Consider the following 23,510-nt stretch of genomic DNA (forward strand, 5'->3'; position numbering starts at 1 on the left):
TTTCCTCTTTGCTGACGATGCTGCCTTCACTGTTCACTCTGCTGAAGACCTTCAACAACTTATGGACAGTTTTAGCAAGGCCTGCCAAGACTCTGGACTAACAATCAGCCTGAAAAAAACACAAGTCATGGATCAGGACATGGAGTCACCTCCCTGTATTACAATCTCTGCACAAGAACTGGAGGTCGTCCATGACTTTGTGTACCTCGGCTCAAATATCTCTGACACTCTCTCTTTAGACACTGAGCTGAATAAACGTATTGGTAAAGCGGCCACCACATTTTCCAGACTTACAAAGAGAGTATGGCTTAATAAGAAACTGACGGAACATACAAAAATCCAGGTCTATAGAGCCTGCGTCCTGAGCACACTCTTATATTACAGTGAGTCTTGGTCTCTTTACGCACGGCAAGAGAGAAAGTTGAACACCTTTCATATGCGCTGTCTCTGATGTATTCTTGGCATCACCTGGCAGGACAAAGTTCCAAATAATGCAATCTGGAATTTCTAGCATGTATACACTATTGAAACAGCAATGTCTGGGGTTTCCGGAAACGAGCGGCTTGATTGGTTGGGAAAATACCAGGCTCCAATGAGCCTAGTGAAACCCAGCCAGACAAACCGTCGCCAGGGCCTCTTTGGACTGGATCTGTCCTGTAGGGACAGTGAAGAAGGAGAGGCAGCTTGGTAGCTACAGAGGAACAGGCAAGTTCCTCGGAAAGCCCAAGAAAACTCTTCGATCTGGCGATGGAGGGCAGCGATCAGTGCGAATCGCCATGAAGCTGGAGGATCTGGAATAAGCATTGTGCAGGAGTGAAGATTTGGACAAAGTACTGGTACCAGGTGAGTAATTGGCCAACTCACAGGTAATAAAAGAAAATTTGGATTTTAGAATTACCCCGGTGTAGAAATAGCGGCTAAATAGCGACAGGAAGAGACAACTGATAGAGAAAAAATACGGAAGTGACAAGCACTCTATAGAAGAGCTCCGACTAAAGATTTAAAGTTGAATATGAATGAAAATGTTAAGTTGGAACTGGGACTTTTCAGATTTGGATTGGATTATAAACAGATTGGTTGGATATAAAAGTTAAAGAAGAAGTGGGGAAACTTTCCTTTTCTCCTTTTTGAATTACAAACAAAATGGATACTTTTTAACCGACTGAGTGGAATTGTGGATTGTAGAGAAACATCTCCAGGAGAAATAAGAGTATGACATTAAACTTTCTGTTTTGAGGGAAAACTTTGAAGCAATGAAAAAAAAAAAGATTTATATTCTATACTTACACTTATATGTACTCTCCCCCATCCTCCTTTTGAGTATCTGTGTCTTTAATATTTAAACTGTTTTTTATATAATTGTCATCAATTAGACTAGTTGATTGTTAAGAACATAGAAATATAGATATACAAAAATTAGGTATTAAGCACTGATTACAAATAAGAACCTAGATTTGTATTTAATTAATTAACTTACTATATTGTATACTATACTAATAATAATTTATTTATATCAAAACTTTTTATTGAGGTCTGAATTTAAAACCTATTAACCTATCAATTCATTGTTATTAACTTACTTAATATAGCATAATTATATCTACTGGTAGCACTTAGCAACTTATTTATATTAATACTTTATATATATATTTATATTAAGATTTGAATTTAGAATTTATTAATTGACTAACTTATTGTTATTATTGCTTAATTTAATTAGAGAAGACTCATATAATCAGTGATTGTCGCTTGCTGGAAACGTTTACTTATCCTACTATAGCAAGTTAGAAATTTAGAAATCAAGCGTTAATTGAAATTTATTGCGAGCGTATTGAGAACTAATATAGAAGCTAGAAAACGTGGCAAGTGCCACTGGATGATAATTTGGAGAAAGATAGAGGAGATAATAAGAGATCAAAAATTGGTTCTGAAAGAAATGGCAAGTTTGACATCAACAATTGCAAAAACCGGTAAAAAAGTGCCATCTATCCCCACTTTGGCAATGTCTTCCCCAGCCATCCAGAAATCAGTAGAAGCTCTCCAGAAAACAGACAAACCCCCTGTAACCCCTACGTTGCAAACGGTACAATCGTCTCTGCTATCAATACAAGAAACTATGCTTGCGATGCAAGAGAAACTTTTGAACAGTCACTCTGAACTAAAATCAGACATCCAAGCTCTGGATTCCAAAATGAACGAGATCCAAACAGCTATTGCCAGCAATGAAAATAGAATTCAAAAAGCAGAACAAAGGATTGAAAAAAACGAGAAAAACTGGATATAGTGGACCAAACACTGTCGGCACAGAATAAAGAAACAGAAGACGCCTTGATTCATCTTGAGATGGACAAGGCCTCGTTTTACCTGCGATTCCAAAACATCGTGGAAGATAAGGAAGAGGACTTAGGAGATAAGATGGCTGAGCTGATCGCAGAGACCCTTCAGCAAGACAAGCAGGACATAATTCGAGAGATTGACGAGGTGTACAGAGTTCAAATGAATTACGTAAGAAGAAATAGGCTCCCTAGAGAGGTCCATGTTCGCTTTGCTAGAAAAAAAGTTAGAGACATTCTGTACAATATAGCCCGGGAGGAAAAAATTATCTATGGGGGAAAAGAAGTCAACATTCTGAAACAAATTCCAAGGAGAGTGAGGGAAAGGAGGAAAAACTATAGATTCTTGACAAACCAATTAAACAGGAGAAGCATAATATTTAGGTGGCTTTTGCCAGAAGGAATGTTAATCTCTTGGCAAGGGAGGAAAATCAGAATTGACTGTTTAAGCGATGCTCAAGACTTCCTAGACCAATTAAGGGGAGGAGAAGAGGAACAAACCAGTAAGGAGGAAAACGAGATAGCAAATACAGAAGAAGAGACATCCCAAGAACAAATCACAAGGGAAGACATAGAAGAGGAGAAGAAAAAAGAAGACACAGAAGAAAAAGGGGGGAAAAAATCTAGACCAGTGAGAGCAGTAACTTTAAAGGGTAAATAAGTACAAGAGACTAGAAATTAATTATAGGAATGAACGATACTAAGATCATATCGTTGAACGTGAATGGCTTAAATGACCATAAAAAAAGAAGGATAATATTGTCAAAATTGGTGAAACAAAACCCCGACATAATCTATATCCAAGAGGTCCATATAAAAAAAGATGAAGCCAACCACTTAAACTATACTAAATTTGGTAATGTATTTTCTTCACTAGCCGACAAAAGAAAAAGGGGGGTAGCTATCTATGTTAAGAAAGGAATAGAGGCAGAATGCAAATACAAAGATGAAAAAGGGAGAATACTTATAGTAGAAATAACGAGAGGTAATTCTAAGATGTTATTGGTAGGGGTCTATGCCCCGAATAAAAAACAAGGGAAATTTTACCGGAAACTCCACGAACAGCTGGCAAAATGGGCACACATTGAAATATGTATGCTAGGAGATTTTAATGGAATTGTGGATCCAAAGTACGATTATAAGTGTGACATAACTAAAAAAAATAAAAGATCTCCCTTACCAAAGCCCTTTTTTGATTTGGTGGACGAGATAAATTTAGCAGACATGTGGCGTACCTTACACCCCCAGGATAGACAATTTACCTTCTATTCAATGCCACAGAGATCTTGGTCCAGAATAGATATGGTTTGGGCTACCAGAAAATTGGCTTTAGAAATTAAAAAGGTTAACATGTGCACGAATACTTGGGCAGACCATAAGCTCCTTGAAATCAGTTGGCTCCATGACACCAAAAAAATACACCAGAGATGGAGTTTAAAGATTAATTTGTTAAATGAAAAAGAGTTTTCACTTAAATTGAATGAAGAAGTTAAACGCTTCTTCACAGAAAATGGGAATAGAGAGACAGCTAAAGAAATCGTGTGGGACACCATGAAGGCTTATGTGAGAGAGGTAGCTATCTCATATACTGCCTTCAAAAATAAGGGAAAAAGAAAGATTAGAGAAGAACTCACCCAAAAACTATTACAAGTTGATGATGAACTTCAGCAACGCCCGGGAGATGAGGTGATTAAACAACAGTGGTTGATGATGAGACATAAACTGAACTTATTGGACCAGGAGGAGATGGCGCAAAAAATAAAAAGATCCAAGCATTATTGTTTTGAGAACGCTAACAAGTCAGGGAGATGGCTGGTGTATAAATTAAAGAAAGAGAAGGAAAAAAACCAAATATTAGTGTTAGAAGACCCTCAGGGTAACCTGCTGACGAAGGAAGAAGATAAATTAGAAAGCATAAGAAAATTTTATGAATGTTTATATAAGAATGAAGGAATTGAGTTAACTAAGGTAGAACAGTATCTGTTGGAAGCCAATGTACCTTCAATTTCCAAAGAAGAAAAGGAAATGTTAAATGAAAAGATTACTATAGAGGAGCTAAAAATGGCCCTATCTAAAATAAAGAAGAACAAAACCCCTGGCCCAGATGGTCTCCCCGGGGAATTATACCAAAAATTTGATGATATCCTGAAACTAGAATTGCTAGAAATACTAAATGATGCTCTTGCTGGTATAACAATCCCAGACTCTTGGAGGGAAGCGTATTTGATGCTCATTCCGAAAGAAGGTGCCGACCCGAAGCAGATATCAAATTATAGACCCATCTCATTGCTGAATGCAGATTACAAACTATTTATGAATATAATTGTGGAGAGGCTCAAAAAAATTTAAAATCAATGGATACATAAAGATCAAAATGGTTTTCTCCCAGGGAGACAGATTAGAGATAATTTGAGAACAGTCCTTAATACTATAGAATATTACGAACAACACCCTGAAAAACAGCTGGCCTTAATGTTTGTCGATGCCCAAAAGGCATTCGACAACTTGAATTGGACCTTTATGATAAACCAAATTGACCTAATGGGATTCGGAACCAACTTCAGGAAGATGATAGAGAATATTTACCAAAATCAGAGGGCAAACATATTAGTAAATGGAGACAGAACCCAGGTATTTCAGATACAAAAAGGAGTGAGGCAGGGATGCCCCCTATCGCCCTTACTTTATATCTTGGCACTAGAGGTGCTACTTAGAAAGATTAGAGCTAATAAAGATATTAAAGGTTTAAAGATTAGGAAGGAAACATTCAAAATCCAAGCTTTTGCGGACGACGTTGCCCTCATAATAGAAGATCCATTAGAAACTGGTTTAAAATTAATGCAGGAAATACAGGATTATGGAGAAGTGGCGGGCCTTAAAATCAATAAGAACAAAACTAAAATAATAGTGAAAAATATGACAGATCCACAAAAAATAGAATTAGAAGATTTATTAGGCCTCCAGACAGTTAAGAAAACAAAATATCTGGGAATATGGATTACCGCAAGATTCTCCTCATTAAAAGACAATAACTATACCCCCCTATTGCAGAAAACCTATCAAGACCTTGATAGATGGAAAAGGCTCAAACTATCCCTGATTGGCAAAATTGCAGCGATCAAAATGAATATCCTACCTAAAATTTTGTTTCTATTCCAAAACATTCCGATACCACTAGATAAAAAATTCTTCTTGGACCTGAACAAACATATTAGGAACTTTTTGTGGGAGGGCAAGAAATCGAGGATTTCTTTTAAGATACTTCAAGGGAAAAGAAATCTCGGAGGGTTTGGGCTCCCTGACTGGGAACTATATCAAAAGGCGGCAAAAATAATCTGGATAAAGGAGTGGATCAAGCTACAAGACGGGAGAATTTTGACACTAGAAGGACATGATCTCCGTGAAGGATGGCATGCTCACCTGTGGGATACAAAGAATAGGAGGAAAACTTACTTTCATAAACATAAAATTAGGGAGACACTTATCCGTACGTGGGAGGAAATTAGACAGAGGGTTTACACCAAGGTACCTAGCTGGTTGTCTATCATGGAAGCTTTAGTGGCCCCCAATAGGAGAGATGATTACAAATTGGGCACATACAAGGATATCTTGGATGAAGAAGGGAAGCTCAAACCTCTGGATGTATTGAGGGACCAGGGGTTCAACTTGGATTGGTGGAACTACCTCCAGATAAAAATTTGGTATTGAAGCGAAACATGGACATTTTGATAAAATTATTTGGGGAACAGATAAGAAAATGCTATCGAAAATTTACAATTTCCTATTAGATGAGGATAGAGCGGAGACCATAGCAAAAAATCAGCTAAACATCTGGGGAAAAAATTTAGGATACAGACTTAATTTTAACGACTGGGAGACGGCCTGGAATAGGAACTACAAAATAACGAAATCGGCAACATTCAGAGAAAACCACTATAAAATGTTACACAGATGGTACCTTGCCCCGGCTAGGTTAGCGAAAATATTCCCAAATCTCCCAGACGCATGTTGGAAATGTGGAAAAACGGTCAGCACCTTCTATCATCTATGGTGGACCTGCCCTGAGACCAAAAAGTTCTGGTCAAAGATCCGACTCTGGCTCTCGGAAATAACGGGACAGGAGATAGCCCTATCCCCAGAATCTTTCCTCTTGGGTATGACTGAAGATGGCCTCAATAATAACAAAACGCAACTCATAATTCAGATTACAACAGCGGCTAGATTAGCCTTTGCGAAACTCTGGAAAAATAAATCTACGCCCTCAGAAGAAATATTAATAAACAAAATTCTAGAGTGCGCAGAAATGGCAAAATTGACGAGTGAGTTAAAAAATGAGGAGAATGCTAAATATTATGAAATATGGGGAAATTGGTATAACTGGTTGAAGAATAAAATAAAAGTATGAGCATAGGATATGACTTGCTATACATTTGAATTGGATTTAATCGTATAGAACACTGCATAGTTAAAGATGAACTTGTTCAACGTACAATGTACCAAATTGTATAAACACTGTACCTCTGATCAAGAAAGAGATTGTATACTATTTTTATATTTTGGAAAAAATCAATAAAGTATTTATAAAAAAAAAAACCTTGAACTTTCAAAATGATAAGCTGTGAGAACTAAGGAGGATTTGTGTGTCTACAAATAGTTAGACTTTGATGATTAAAAAAGGAGGATTATAATATGGATTTAAATTGGAACAATATCAATCTAGAAAGAATAAAATGGTGCAAGAACTTAAGGAAATGATGAAGATGATGTGCTTGGAAATAAAGGAAATGGTTACAATTTTGCATGGAAAATCAAAACTTCATGAATCTAAGACTGAGCTAGAATACATGGAAGCTGAAAAGGAAATAACCAAAGAAAAACAGGAAAGAGAGATTGACAACGAAGAAGAAGACAAAGACAAAGATACTGACTATGGAAAATTAAACAATGAAATAGGTTGTAATAATAAAATGGAGAACCTTAAAGATTACAGTGGGACTAATAATGGGAAATATAGAAAAAAGGGAAAGAAACAAGGAAGGAAAAGAGGGCCGAATAGAAAAAATATAAAAAGATTAAATGATTACACTGGGATTTACAGTGGAAGTACAAGAAAGAGGGAAAAGAGATGGAAAATAATGGGAAACAAAGGGCAAAACAAAAGATTTTATGACTTTAAAATACAAAACAAGTATACTGGGATTAACAATGGAAATATAAGAGACTTCTGGTTTCCTTGTCTTCGGCGACGGCGGCGCTCTTTGAAGCTCCGCCAGCCCCGCCGCCCGTAGAGCCGCTTCGAGACGAAGAAGCGGCTCGAAAACTTCTAAATCCTAAAGGATTGAAGAAGAGAGATCGCAGGGCACAGGTTGAGCCCCTGTAACCCCCCAGGGAAGTTTCTGGGGAGAGAACAGGCGTGGCTCCCTTCCAGCCTGCTGAAACTCCGAGCGACGTGGGACGATTCTGCTTTTGCAGAACAAGCCGGCTGCAGGAAACTTAAAGTGAAAGAACCGGATTTAATAAACAGCGAAACTACCTGAATCCTGAAATTTGGAAACGCAAGTATCAGCACTTTATTGACTTTCAATTTGAGAAATGCGAGTGAGTGAAAGTGCTTTGAAAAAACATGGCGCCTAGCCTCAGAGTTAATGAGCCAGCGAATGTGGATTGGTGAAGTTATCTTGTTTTGTTACAAAGTTTCCAAGTTGCTACAAAGTTGCCTTGCTTGTTATAAGAGAAACAACAATTTCTCCCCTTTTAATACTGGACTTTGCTTTATTTTAACCCTTATTTGATTAAATCTGGGGGACTTTTTTAGAAGTCTTTGTGCAGGAGGGAAAGGAAAAGGAACTTCCCTCTTTAGAAAAACCAGATCACGAGCCAGGATGGCTTCAAAGAAGCAGGAAGGGAAGGCATCAGGGGGGGGGATCCCCCACACACAAACATGAAACGCAACTTCCCCCTGCTCAACAGCTACAAACTCAGAAAAAAGAATTTGATGTGGGAGATTTAAAAGAATTTATTTCTAAAACTTTGGATGATAAATTTCAAAAATCTCAACAGGAGATAGATGATAAACTTCAAAAATCACATCAGGAATTTATGCAGGAAATTAATGAAGTTAAAGACATGGTGAATCAGAATCAAAAAAAGGTGACCAAAAAAATATCAGAAGTGGCGTCTGGCCTGGTAGGATTTATTGGGAAAGTTGATTTTAAAGTTGAAGAATTTAAATCAGAAGTTAATGTTAAGATGAAAGACAATGATTATAAAATTGATGAAGTTGACAATAAAATGCAGAGAATTGAAGATGAGATTGTTATGATACAATTCCGGGCGATGGAATTCGCCATACGGCTTCGGGGAATTCGAGAGGAGGAGAGACAGGATTTGAGACAAGTTTGCTCTGAAGCCTTGGCTAAGATTTTACAAGCTAATCCTGATTTGGTATTTCATAAAATAGATAAAATTTACAGAGTGAACTCTTGGGTGGCCAGACAAAGACAACTGCCCAGAGATGTGGTCATATATTTTACTGATAGAGAAATTAGAAATGATATCCTGCAAAAATCTTTTCATACTTCTGTACAAGTGGGGGGTTCACGACTTGAAATTTTTAAAGAATTACCTCCTAAAATGCTGAAAGCCAGAAAAGAATTTGGTTTTCTTGTTAAGGAATTGAAAAACTTACAGATACCCTTCCGGTGGGACGCACCAGCTGGGATAATTTTTAGATATAAGGGAGAAGGATATCGGTTGAATACCGTGGAGAAGGCACAACACTTTTATAGTACTATTCTTAAGGAAAGAACACCATCTCCACGTACATCTACGGTTTTGGAGATTAAGGAGAGTGAAGAGAGGCAACTGAAAGAACAGTCTAAGCAGGAATTAGAAACAGTGCAAGGTGCAGAAGGAGGTTTTCTGAGTGAGCCCTTGCTGGACTCTTCTCCAATTTTGGATTTGATTCAGTTGGCTGAAGTTAAAGATCAACGTATAACTAGAGCTCAATCCAAGCTACTTAAACAAAAGCAACAACAACAACAGGAAAGACAAGACAAGAAGGCAGTTAAGAGTACCGTACAAGAGAGTGGCGCTATGGGAGGAGCGAGATCGAAGCTCTCGGATGAACTTCAAATATTTTGCTCTGCGCTCCAGAAAGAGGCTGATGACCTTTAAGTGTTTATCTTGGAATGTCAATGGGTTGAATTCAGCACAGAAAAGGAAGAAATTATTTACATATTTGAAACAATTTCATAATGATATAATATGTTTACAAGAAACGCATATCACAACTCAAGATCAAAAATATTTGATAAATTCAAAACTAGGAGCACATTTTATATCTTCAACTTCGCAGAAAAAGAATGGTGTGGTTATTTATGTAAATAAAAAATTAACAGCGAAAGTTATAGAAGTAGATCAAGATGGTAGGTTTGTAGCAATTGAATTGCTTACAGCAAATGGCCAAATTCTTCTGATTGGAATTTATGCTCCCAACCAACAACAGGACTATTTTTATAAGATGTTACATACTAAAATATTGCAATGGGACTATAGATCTATTTTAATTATGGGAGATTGGAATGGAGTAATTGATTCTAAACTAGACAAAAAGAGCTTGGCAAAGTCTAGAATTAGACTACCACAGACTTTTTTTGATATGAAAGAAGATATGGAACTAAAAGATGTTTGGAGAATACATAATTTAAATGAATTGGATTACACTTTTTTCTCTGATAGACATAGATCCTTTTCTAGGATTGATTTTATCCTGTTGTCAAACGATCTACTTGTCAAGACAAAAAGAACAAAGATTTTTCCAAGAACTTTGACTGACCATAGCCCTGTATGGATAGAAATTGAGATGGACAAGGTTGAGAGACGCTCTTGGAGATTAAATGAGAACTTGTTTAGATATGAAAAAAATATAATAGAACTTAAAAAGCATTTGAAAGAATTTTTTGAAATAAATTTGAATAAAGGTACTCCAATTGAAATTGTTTGGGACGCAAGTAAAGCTTATATGAGAGGGGTACTTATCTATATGAATTCTAAACATAGACTGTTCCGACAAAAGAAAAGACTTGAGTTGGAAATGGAGATAAAGAATAAAGAACAGTTACTTATTAAAAACCCAACAGATGAAAGAATTCGAAGTGCTATAAAACTTTTGAAAGACCAATTTCAAATGCTTATGGCGGAACAAGTTGCAACAAGTCTACAATATGCGAAGCATAATACATTTTGCAACGCTAACAAACCGGGCAGATGGTTGGCTTACACATTGAGGAAAAAACAAAGTATACGGACTATCGATAGTATTGATATTGGAGGGAAAGAAATCTTTCAACAAAAATTAATTAAAGAAGCTTTTGTGGACTATTATACTAAACTATATGCTAAAGAAGAGGTGCAGAATGGACTTATAGAAAAATATTTAAATGATAAGAGAGTTATAAAAATTACTGATCAACAAAAGGAAAGAATGAATTATCCTATAACAGAGGAGGAGATAACAGCAGCAATTAAACAGTTAAAAACAGCCAAAGCTCCTGGCACGGATGGTTTGACTGCAGTGTATTACAAAACTTTACAAGCTGAAATGGTGGGACAACTTAGAGACTTATTTTGTAATATTCAACAAGGGGGTAAAATACCCCCATCTTGGACAACTGCTTATATATCTTTGATACCAAAAGAACAAGTTGGTCCTAAAAAACCAGAGAATTATAGACCAATATCTCTTTTGAACACAGACTATAAAATTTATGCGAAGGTATTAGCCAACAGGTTGATGCCAGTAATCCAAAAGGTGATTCATGAGGACCAAGCGGGATTTATTGAAGGCAGATATATGAAGGACAATGTAAGGCAAGTAATAGATTTATTGGAATATCTTGATAAGAATAAACAGATTCCTGCAGTGCTGGCTTTTTTGGATGCAGAGAAGGCCTTTGATAGAGTGGATTGGAATTTTCTACTAAAGACTTTAAAAAAGATGGACTTTGGGGACCAATTTATACAGGCGATCTCAGCAATTTATCAAGAGCAAAAGGCACAGATTATTATTAATGGAAGTTTGACGACAGAGTTTAAAATTGAAAAAGGAACAAGACAGGGATGTCCGTTGTCCCCACTTTTATTTATTTTAACATTGGAAGTCTTGCTAAATACAATACGGGATTCTAAAATTTTGAAAGGCATAATGATAAGGCAAGAGGATTACAGAATAAAGGCATTTGCAGATGATCTGGTTGTTACCCTATCACAACCAATGGAATCAATAATCTTGATGAACGACATTATACAAGACTATGGTAGAGTTTCAGGCTTTAGACTGAATTCAAAAAAGACTAAAATGATAGTAAAAAATATGACACAAGATCGTAAACATGAGCTTGAAAGGAGGGCAGGTTTTGAAATTGTACCTAAGGTAAAATATCTTGGAGTTCAGGTTGCAGAATCAAATATGAAATTGTTTCAAAATAATTATGAGGTGTTGTGGCAAGAGGTCCAGAAAGATATGGAGACTTGGAAAAAGCTGCAACTGTCTTTACTTGGAAGAATAGCAGCAGTTAAGATGAACATTTTGCCAAGATTTCTGTTTTTGTTTCAAATGATTCCGGTGCTTAAAAGTGATAAACAACTGAAAGTTTGGCAGTCTGGTGTGAATAAGTTTGTCTGGAACGAGAAGAAGCCGAGAGTGAAACTGAAAATTATGCAAGATGTTCCAGAAAGAGGAGGCCTTAAACTCCCAAACCTACAGTTATATTATGATGCAGCAGCTTTAACTTTAACAAGTGATTGGTTTGGAAGTAAAAAGACTGGAATACTGAATGCAGAAAGTTTTGATCTTGAATTTGGATGGCATGCTTATTTATTTTATGACGACAAAGCAGATAAAGTATTTAAAAGTCATATACTTAGAGAATCTTTGATGAGAGTTTGGAAGAAGCACCGACTCAAATGGGATTATAAAATACCGTTATGGCTGGATCTTGGTCATACTATGTGGAATACAAATATAATGTCACTCGGGGGGTTTTTATATAAAGAGGTTCTTTTTACAGATGCGGGCAGATGGCAGCTGAAGACATTACAGACACTGTTGGATGAAGGAATTAACTTAACTTGGTTACAATATAATCAACTACAATTGAGATGGAAAGAGGACCAAAAAACTGGTATTATGTTGCATGAGGAAGAATTGGTTAGACATATAAGAGAGAAAGGTCCAATGCATATTAAAAGGCTTTATAATGTTTTGTTAGAAAGGGACTCAGAAACTGAATTAGTTAAAGATTGTATGATTAAGTGGGCACAAAATTTTGAAGAACCAGTGATGTTGGAAACATGGGAAAAAATTTGGGTTCAGAATGTTAAATTTACACAGTCGCAGAACCTGAGGGAAAATTTTTATAAAATGTTTTATAGATGGCATTTAGATCCCAAAAAGTTGTCATGTATGTACCCTAATGTTCAGCCAAAATGTTGGAGATGTGAATGTTTGGATGCTACGTATTATCATGTTTGGTGGACCTGTAGGAAAGTTAAGGCTTTTTGGATAAAAATTTGGTGGGTCATGCAGAATGTTTTGAAGAAAAAAATTCAATTTTCTCCACAATTGTTTTTATTGGGTATAGTTAAGGGTTTTACACGGGGTGAAATAAAACTAATATTGTATATGATAACAGCAGCAAGATTGCTGATAGGTAAATATTGGAAGAATGAAGCTTTGCCTACTATCGAGGAATGGACTTTGAAGATGGCTAGTTTTGCAGAGATGGCGAAGATTTCGGCGTATTTAAAAGATTGTTCACAAGAGACTTATGAATGGGAATGGAAAAGGTGGATAGAATATGTTCAGAACAAATACCAAACTAGAAAGTACCAAATAGCTTTTATTTGAAAATAATGTATTAGAAATATTTTAATGTAAAGAGACAAAGAGGAAAAATTATATAGGGGGAGGGATGGGTTCAGGTTTATATATTAGTGTTATTAGTTATGAGTATGTAATAGGGAAGTCTGGGGGGGGAGGGTTAGGGAGGATGGGAAGTTTGGGGAGGGAGGTGGGGGGATGAAAAAAGGGGTGAAAATGTAATTGTAAAACTTTTGCAATAAAAAAAAAAAACAATGGAAATATAAGAAAAAGGAAAGAGAGAGGAGAAATAATGGGAAATATAGGGCAGAATAGGAGAGCTCAGAATCCTAAAACTCAAAAGAAAGGAAGAGGAAGGAAAAAGAAAAAAAAATAAAAGAGGAGAAAGGGAGAAAGAAATGAAAGGGGGAATAAATTTAGAATTGTAAGATTTAACACATAAAATGAATGTTAGAAAAAAGATAAAATAGTGATACCAATTAAGTGACTTAAAATGAAGGGAAATTATAGAGATGTATGAAGTAAATGAAATAAGATTTGTTTGATGTTTTATGTTTTAAATATGCTCTATTGAAAATTTGAGAAATTGCAAGAATTGTCATACTTTTAATTGCAGTGTTGGAGGTTTATAAAATGATAAGTTGTAATAATATGAATAAATTTAATTGGGGGAATTGTAATAAATTGGAATATTTTAAACTAATATATTTGAAATGTAATCAAAAAAGGGAAAGGCGAATTAAGATTAAAGTAAGAACTAATTAGATCAGGGGCAATTAGAAATGATGTGAATTATAAATATTGTTAACAAGATAAGAAGAATTTTGAGAAAGATATTTAATAAATGAAAGAAAGGTCGGGGTTGCCTGGACACCAGTGAAAATATTAAATTGAAAATCTATACAGCAATAGAGAGAGATGGAAGAAGAAATAGAGAGATGGAAGAGAAGGGAAGGAGAGAGAGGGATAGAAGAGAGGGGAGGAAGGAAGGGAGGGGAAATCAGAGTAGGAGAGAGAGTCAGGGAGGAAGAAAGGAGGAGAAGGAGAAAGGAAGGGGAAGTAGAAAGGAGCAGGAGAAGAGGGAAAGAAAGGAAGAAGGAAGGAAAAGAGGGAAGAGACTGAGAAGTAAGATTGCTGTATAACAAAAAAGAGGAAATGGAAGAAAGGCAACCCCGAACACATATATGAATATATGAAGATAAAGAAGGAATTGTTAAAAAATAAAAGAGAATAAATGTGAACAGGAAAATTAGAATTTGAGAGCAAATGAAGATGTTGTTTATATAAATAAATATAGAAATATTGAGATATGAATTAAAGAAAAAATGGGGGGAAAAGGAAGATTTTGGCAAAAATTGTAATTGAGTAAAATGTATTTGAACTTGAAAAATTGTATAAAATAAGATATGGCCAATACTCTGTTCAAAAAAAGATGCGGGTGAATGTGGGGGGAAAAATCAATAAAACTTGATTAAAAAAAAAAAAGAAACAGCAACGTCTACGCTGGCTTGGACATGTTGTGAGAATGGCTGATGGTCGGATTCCGAAAGATCTCCTGTATGGAGAATTAGTGCAGGGAAAGCGCCTCAGAGGGAGACCACAGCTGTGATATAAGGATACCTGCAAGATTGACCTAAAGGCTCTGGGAATGGACATTAACAATTGGGAAATCTTGACCTCCGATCGTTCAGCTTGGAGGCTAAAGACACAGCATGGCCTTCTCCAATTCGAAGAGACAGGCTGAGTCAAAGAGGCAGTCCCGGAACCAGCCAAATCTGGGGGCTGGGCTGGGGACAGAATGTATCTGCCCTCAGTGTGGAAGGGATTGCCACTCTCGAATTGGCCTTTCTCCGTATTGGTGGAGACAGCAGCCAGGCATGGGTAGTTCTCACCTATCAGATTGAAAGACTGAGTCTGTTGAAAGTTGTTAAGTCCTGCCTTCCTTGCTAGAGGCTTCCAGCTTTTTTCTCAGTCCTCAGACTGGACAGGCATGTGGGAGTATTTCTCTGCAGAATTTGTACTTTACTTGGATTTCTTCTGCTTTTCTTTGGATTCATGAGTGTATGTCCCCCTCAGAACGGGCTCGCAATTTGGGTGTCCTCCTAGACTCACAGCTAAGATCTGACAGCTGTGACTAGGGGGACCTTTGCACAGGTTCGCCTGGTGCACCAATTGCAACCCTACTTGGATCAGGAAGCTCTCCTCACAGTCACTCATGCCCTTGTCACCTCACGGTTGGATTATTGCAACGCACTCTACATGGGGCTACCCTTGAAAAGTGTTCGGAGACTACAGTTGGTCCAGAATGCAGCCGTGCAAGCTATTGTGGGTGCACCTAGATACACCCACATTACACCAATTCTCCATGAGCTGCACTAGCTCCCTATCTGTCTCCGGATGCAATTCAAGGTGTTGGTTATTACCTTTAAAGCCCTTCATGGCTCAGGGCCAGGTTATCTTCGAGACCGCCTTCTACCGCATAGCTCCCAGTGACCGGTAAGATCCCCCAGAGCTGGTCTCCTCCAGGTCCCGTCAGCTAAACAATGTCAGTTGGCGGGCCCGCGGGGGAGGGACTTCTCTGTGGCTGCCCCGGCTCTCTGGAACCAATTACCTCCTGAGGTCCGGACTGCCCCCACCCTAAGACCTGGCTTTTCCGGCAGGCCTGAGGCCGTTGATCTCGCTACGGCGATCTTGCGAGACCCGGCCATGGAATGGAGTGTATGGGTTTTTAATGTTTTCTTTTTAAAAAATTTTACGGGATATTGTTCACATTGGTTTTTGCTGTAAGCCACCCAGAGTCCCTTGGGAGTTGGGCAGCATAGAAATGCAACAAACAAACAAACAAACAAACAAACAAACAAACAAACAAATATCTGTTGCCTGCTGGCAAGCAGGTTGTATTTATATGGCATTTGTTTTTTCATTGCTAATTTGTCCCAGATCCTTTCTTAACGTTTTTGAGTTGCATGTTATGTTTTGCATGATTGGAATCACAGAAAAAGATCTTATTTTATGTGAATTTGGGGGTCTGGGACTGGCAGTTGGGGTGTTGAGCCCTGTTTGTTTGGGCTGGATTGCATTCTAAAGCGCTTAGAAGAGCTGTGCTCTGAATGGGGCTGATCGGGCAGCCATCTTGGTTTACTTATTGAGCTGCTTCACATGTTATTTCAGGAGTTTTCGAGCTCCATGTGGCCTCACTATGGAGGAATTCCTCAGCCCAGCGCTTGCCCGTGTCTGTGACCACGATCGTGCTTTTTAGAAACTGAAAAATTTTCAGTAAATGACTCAGGAGTTTTTTGTTTAGCGCTCCATTTAACTGCCTCTTTATTCAGCTGCAGCAATATTAAGGGCCTTGAGCTCCATGTGGGCGGTCGCCATTTTGGATTCAAAAATAAAAGCCTCATTTTTTTTCTGCATCTTTTTAAACCTTTGAGGCTTGGATATTAAAGCTGCCTAGCTGGTTTTTTCTTGTAGTCTTATTCCATTAAATTGGACACTTGGATTAGCAGTCTTATGTGCCAGATCTGCATGTTTTGGCAGTGGCATTATTCCAGGAGATTCATGCTTTTTATTATGTATTGATGGCTGAAGTGGACAGAGCCCTCAAGCCTTGCATGGTGCTAATGCCTACCTGTGACTTTTGATAAGACTGATTCAGTTTCTGTCTATGAATTGTTATAGTTCATAACAATGTTATGTATGGTATTCATGAGAATCGGATTAAATTCATATTTCTAACAATAAATTTATATATCTATATTTTATTATATACATGAAATAAATTAATACAACAGAGGTAGAGGCATTTAAATACATATATTTATGACTATAGGTTTCTATTACACTAAAGAGAGTGGGTTTTTATTTCCTAATTTATACTGTTTATTCTCTTATTAGGGATTACACTGATTGTGCTCAGCATTATGCCTAAGGCACAAAGTCTAAGCATGGGCGTAAAACAACTGCAGCAGCAGCAGTAGCAGCTAAGCAAGCTGATAAAAACCCTGTTCATGCTGGTCCAGGGTCTTCCCTGCCTCCTCTGCCTCGTGAAGAGGCCATAGCTGGTAAGGAATCTCGTTCCCAGCCATCCAATTTCGGCTTCTAGCCGGGATGATCAAGGAAGGCATCAGATATTACAGCAGTGTAATTACAGCAAGCAGTTCATTTGGCTCTTCGACACTTTCGGCATCTTGTTTCAAACACCCATGTGTTAGTACTTACAGACAATGTGACCACGGAGGCCCACGTCAACCATCAAGGGGGCACCAGATCAGCAAGTCTGATGCTGGAGGCCAAGAGACTAGGACTATAGGCGGAACGTCATCTGCATTCCTTGACAGCGGAGCACATCTCTGGGGTATCCAATGTGCAAGCAGTTTGGCTGAGCAGGAAGGCTATCGATCATGCGGAGTGGCAGTTTCACCCCTCTTTCAGGGATCTGGCAATCCATTTCGGTCTCCCGGAGGTGGATTTGTTTGCAACGTACCAGAATGCTCAGGTTCCTCGGTTTTACGCCCAATTTCCAGATCCTCGGGCAGAGGGGTGGACGCTCCTATATGCCTTTTCCGCCCATGGCCATCAGGGCTCCTATATGCCTTTTCCGCCTCTCCCGCTCATTCCACGAGTTATTTGCAAACTCCTGGACGAGAGAGCTGAAGTGGTTCTCCTGGCACCCCATTGGCCCCAGCATGCTTGTTTTGCAGGCCTCAAGGCCCTGTCGGTAGCTCCACCATGGTGGATTCCCCAGGACGTAGCTGTACTCAGACAGGGGGCGTTACTACAACCAGATCCTCAGTGGCTCTGATTGACCGCTTGGCACTTGAGTGGCGCGCTCTGAAGGGCAATAATTATTCTTCCAGGGTCATCAAAACCATGCAAGCTGCTCGCCAACCTTCAACAGAATGCATTTATTCGGCTGCTTGGTGGGCCTTTTGTTCTTGGTGTTCTCGTAAGAGTCTTTCTCCACTACAAGTCTCCATTGCTCAAGTTCTAGAATTTCTTCAAGATGGCCTGGATAGGGGACTCTCGTCAAATACTATCTTTCAACAGTTTTGACATGTGCACCGTTCATTCCCTTGTCTCAACATCCTGACTTTCAGAGGTTTTTGACAGGCGCCAAGAATTTATGTCCTCCAGTTCTCCACAGATATCCCACTTGGGATCTGTCCATTGTACTAAATTCTCTCACCGGGGCTCCGTATGGACCGTTGAGGACCTCCTGTCTTTGCCTTTTGGCATGTAAAGTTACCTCGGCCAGGCACATTTTAGAAATTGCTGCTCTTTCAGTGCGGAGTGATCTCTGCGTTTTTCATGTTGATCGAGTAGTCCTTAGACTCGATCCCTCGTTCGTTCCTAAGATTAATACTCCGTTTCATCGGATGCAAGAATTGATCATGACGGATTTCTGCCCTAATCCATCCCATTCTCTGGAGAGACGCTGGCGTTCTCTGGACGTTTGGAGGGTTCTCCGTATCTACCTTAAGAGGACGCCTGTCGTACGGCGTACAGAGTCGTTATTTGTCTCCTTCCTCCCAGTTTCACTAGGTGCCAGAGTGACTCCTTCTACCATAGGCAGTTGGATTCGTCAAACAATTGCTAAAGCCTATGAACTATGATCTTTGCCTCAACCGTCGGGTTTGATGGCACATTCTACTCGTAGTGCCGCCACTTCGGCAGCATGGGCCACTCAGGCATCCTTGCTGGAGATCTGTAGGGCGGCAATGTGGACTTCCCCTTCCCCGTTTATTAAACACTATGAAATTGACAAATTTGCCTCGGCTGAGGCGGCTTTTGGACAGCGGGTGTTAGAGAGTTCTTGATGGTGGGGAGTCCTCCGGCCAGATTGTGCCCACCCGCTCTTAGGGACAATAAGCTTTGGTATGTCCCATGCCTGGCTGCTGTCTCCACCAATACGGAGAAAGGGGTGTTGGCTTACTTGAGACGCTCCTTCTCGTTCAGTGGAGACAGCAGCCAGCCCCACCCGTAGGCAGTCTGGCCTCATGTATTTTTGTTAATCCTTTGTTTTTTGTCTCCCATCACACTGTATCTTCGTCTTCGCAAAAAGCTGAAAGCCCCTAGCAAGGAAGGCGGGATTTAACAACTTTCAACAGACTCAGTCCTTCAATCTGATAGGCGAGAACTACCCATGTCTGGCTGCTGTCTCCACTGAACGAGAAGGAGCGTCTCAGGTAAGCCAACGCCCCTTTTAGTCACACTAGATGCTGTTTTAGGACCTCTTTCCAGAGCACGATACCATAGTCTTTTGAGACTGAAGGATGCCAAGGAGGGCTTATATTATATATTAGGTGCAGGCGTGAAAATTGGGCTAAGGCTTGTTTTCAGGGTAAGCTGTATTTTCGGGAAAACACAGTAGATATAAACACATGTCTGCGCATGTCCAAGATGACCGATACCGCTTGAGGCGCACCTGGATGATGGGGTGACTCCCGGCTTTTCGGAGGGCCTTGTGGTCACCCCTGGCTGTTCCCCTTCTTGCCCCCCTCCTTATCCCCTTTTTTGCCTGGATTTCGTGTTTACCCCGGATATCATCCCAGCCTGCTCCTATGCTTCAAGCCTGTTCTTGCTGGATTTTTCATCTGCCCTCCCCGGACTTAGTGTCACTCTGCTTTCATGACTTAGCGGCTGATGCCAACTGACACCCTGGACTGATGGAGCGTGGACGATTAAGATGTATGGCTATGGGAATGGGTTTATGCTACCATCTCATCGCCAGAGGAATTTACCATCGAACTCTCCATTATTAGTCACCGTGAGAGGGTGGCTTGGAGGGGCAGTCCCCTGACTTTATCGAAATGGCATGGTTCTTCTCTTGCTGTGACAGAGCATGAGAGTGCATGGGAGCCCAGCCATCCATTTTGAACTGTCGTCTTCACTCCGGACCATTTAAACCATCACATGGAATCCAGTTGGGATTTGTCTTCATCCTCATCCTTTGCGGCCTTTTGATGTATTCAGGGGCCGAGCTTCTTGTGCTGCGAGATTCCCCCCCCTCGCAGGCCTGGCCCTCCACGTTATTGAGGGCCTATCTTGATGACGGGCTTTGGAACCCCGAGAGATGGCATGCGGCAAAGAGGAGATTGAGGGGTTTTTTAAATGGGTTTTTAATCAAAATTTTAAGGGGTTCAGGGACGACCAGAGTGGGTTTGGGGGGTAAACCACCAGGGTCAAGGCCGGGTCCAGCGGGGGGCTGCGGCATTAGGGGTGCAGGGTCAGATACTAGGGAGGGGGCTAGAACTCGATCTAGTGAGGGATGTTTAATTAGTACTGTGGGTGGGAGGGGCAGATATGATGGAAGCAGGGGGGCATATCATGTTTCGGGAGTGCACACTCACTATCTTTGAGCGATTGCGCACTCCGGTCCCCAAAGCTTTTCTTGTTCCCCAGGTAGCGCAGAGCCTCAGGGCCTGGGCCACCGGCTGATGTTGTGCAATGCCAGGTCCATGGTAAATAAAGCCCCCCTCATTCAACTTCTTATTCAAGAGGGGGGAGCGGACCTGGCAGGTATCACGAAGACCTGGTTGGGCCCGGAAGGGGGGGTGCCCCTTGTTGAAATGTGCCCACCAGGTTTCCGGGCATTCCATCAGCCGAGAGTCCAGGGTAGGGGCGGGGGAGTGGCGGTTATTATTAAAGAAAGTCTATGTCCGAGGGAGATCACTGTACCTCAGATAGCCGGGTGTGAGTCCCTCCCCGTGAAGTGGAGCCGTGGGGTGCAGATGGGCCTGCTGATTAGGTACTTGGCTCCCTGCTGCGTGGCAGGGGCCCTGCCTGAGCTGCCTGACGTGATAGCCGGGGTGGCGGTTGATACCCCCAGGCTTATGGTTATGGGGGATTTCAACCTGCCATCTGTCGGCGAAATGTCTATGGCAGCTTGGGAGTTCATGGCTTCCATGACGGCCTTGGACCTGACCCAACTAGTTCAAGGCCCTACTCACATGGGGGGACGCACTCTGGATCTGATTTTTGTCTCTGGTCAGTGGCAGAGTGATCTGGAAATAGGGGATTTAGTCATCAAGCCCTTGTCATGGTCTGATCCCTATCTCCTTCGCATGGACTTTCAAACCGCTACACCTCGCCGCAGGGAGATGGAACCGACCAGCTGGTTCCGTCCCAGGTGCCTGATGGACCCCGATAGGTTCCTGACAGAGCTTGGACCATTCCCTGAGGCTCTGGCTCATCGCGCAACTGAAGAACTGGTGGCCGCCTGGAATAGGGCGGCCGCCAGAGCTCTGGATCGTGTCGTTCTCAACTGGTTCCCTGTCCTCCGAGGAGCTGAGAGAGATGAAGCGCCGGAAAAGACGCCTGGAGAGTGATTGGAGGGCCAGTCGCTCCGAATCTGACTGAACACTGGTGAGGTCTCATATTAAGATCTACCTAGTGGCAATAAAAATGGCAAAATTTAATTATTTTTCCGCTCTTATCGGGTCTGCAGAGAACCGCCCAGCTGCCCTGTTTAGAGTGACCCGCTCCCTCCTTCATCTGGGAGCGAGGGAAGACCCCTTGCAGGGCAGGGCTGAGGATTTTGTGCAATTCCTGCATGACTAAGTCTCTCAGATTCGGGAAGGTCTGGACTCTGATTGGGTAGATGGGTGACGGAGGGGGGACGGAATGTTATCTGGGAGGGGTTTGACCTTGTGACTCCCGAGGATGTGGACAGGATTCTGGGGAGGCTTAGTGCTGCCACATGTTTATTGGATCCGTGTCCCTCCTGGTTGGTGCTGGCCTCCCGGGAGGTTACACGAGGCTTGCTCCAGGGGATTATTAACGCTTCTTTGAGTGAGGGTAACTTCCCCCCCTCTTTGAAAGAGGCGGTGGTGAGGCCTCTCCTCAAGAAGCCTTCCCTGGACCCGGCTGTATTAGCTAATTATTGCCCAGTCTCCAACCTTCGCTTTGTGGTGAAGGGTGTTGAGAGTGTGGTGGCGCGACAACTTCCCCAGTACTTGGATGAAGCTGATTATCTAGATCCGTTCCAGTCGGGCTTCAGGCCTGGGCACAGCACGGAAACGGCATTGGTCGCATTGGTTGATGATCTCTGGAGGGCTCGGGAATAGGTTGCTCTTCTGTCCTGGTCCTATTAGATCTCTCAGCGGCTTTTGATACCATTGACCATGGTATCATAGTGCGACGATTGGAGAGGTTAGGAGTGGGGGGGCACCGTGTTGTGGTGGTTCTCCTCCTTCCTCTCTGACCGTATGCAGTTTGTGTTGGCAGGGGGGCAGAGGCCGACCTCAAGGCGCCTTGTATGTGGGATGCCACAAGGGTCAGTCCTCTCGCCCCTTTTGTTCAACATTTATGTGAAGCTGCTGGGTGAGATCATCCGTGGTTTCGAGGTGAGGTTCCATCAGCACACTGATGATACTCAGCTGTACATCTCCACCCCGAACCACCCCAATGATGCCCTTGACGTAATGTCCCAGTGCCTGGAGGCCGTGCGGATTTGGATGGGGAGAAACAAGCTCAAGTTCAACCCTTCCAAAACTGAGTGGCTGTGGCTTCCGGCGTCCCGGTATAGTCAGCTGGCTCCATCGCTGACTATTGGGGGTGAGATCCTGGCCCCCACAGAGAGGGCTCGCAACTTGGGTGTTCTCCTGGATGCACAGCTGTCTTTGGAAGATCATATGACGGCCGTGGCCAGGGGAGCTTTCTATCGGGTTCGCCTGATGCACCAGTTGCGACCCTTTCTGGACCAGGATACCTTGCACACGGTCACCCATGCCCTCGTGACATCCCGTCTGGACTACTGCAACGCTCTCTACATGGGGCTCCCCTTGAAGAGCACTCGGAGGCTCCAACTGGTCCAGAATGTGGCCGTGCGGGTGGTTATGAGTGCGACCCGGCGCACCCATGTAACACCCCTCCTGCACGAGCTGCACTGACTCCCGGTGGTCTTCCGGGTGCGATTCAAGGTGTTGGTTACCACCTTTAAAGCGCTCCATGGCTTAGGACCGGGATATCTACGAGACCGCCTTCTGCCATCAACAACCTCCCACCGGCCAATACGCTCCCACAGAGAGGGACTCTTCAGAGTGCCGTCGGCCAAACAATGACTGGCGACACCCAGGGGGAGAGCCTTCTCTGTGGGGGCACCAGCCCTCTGGAATGAGCTGCCCCTAGAGCTTCGTCTTAGCCCCGATCTGCGTACTTTTCGCCGCGCACTTAAGACCCTCCTATTCCAGCAAGCCGGACTGGCCTAATACGATTTTTATTATAGTTGTATGTATGTTTTAACTTGCAGGCCAATTTTATATATTGATTTTAATTGGTTTTAAATTTTATAA

The 23,510-nt window shown here is 41.5% G+C and overlaps 1 protein-coding gene across 4 annotated transcripts in view; it reads right to left on the minus strand.

The window, feature by feature from the left end:
• The window catches only part of TAPT1 (transmembrane anterior posterior transformation 1), a 237,882-nt gene that overhangs the window by 202,759 nt on the left and 11,613 nt on the right, over positions 1 to 23,510 (minus strand). The window lies entirely within an intron of this gene.

This window comes from Pituophis catenifer, unplaced genomic scaffold (assembly GCF_029215685.1).
Source record: "Pituophis catenifer annectens isolate HBS135680 unplaced genomic scaffold, rPitCat1.0.hap2 SCAF_8, whole genome shotgun sequence".
NCBI lineage: Eukaryota > Metazoa > Chordata > Lepidosauria > Squamata > Colubridae > Pituophis > Pituophis catenifer.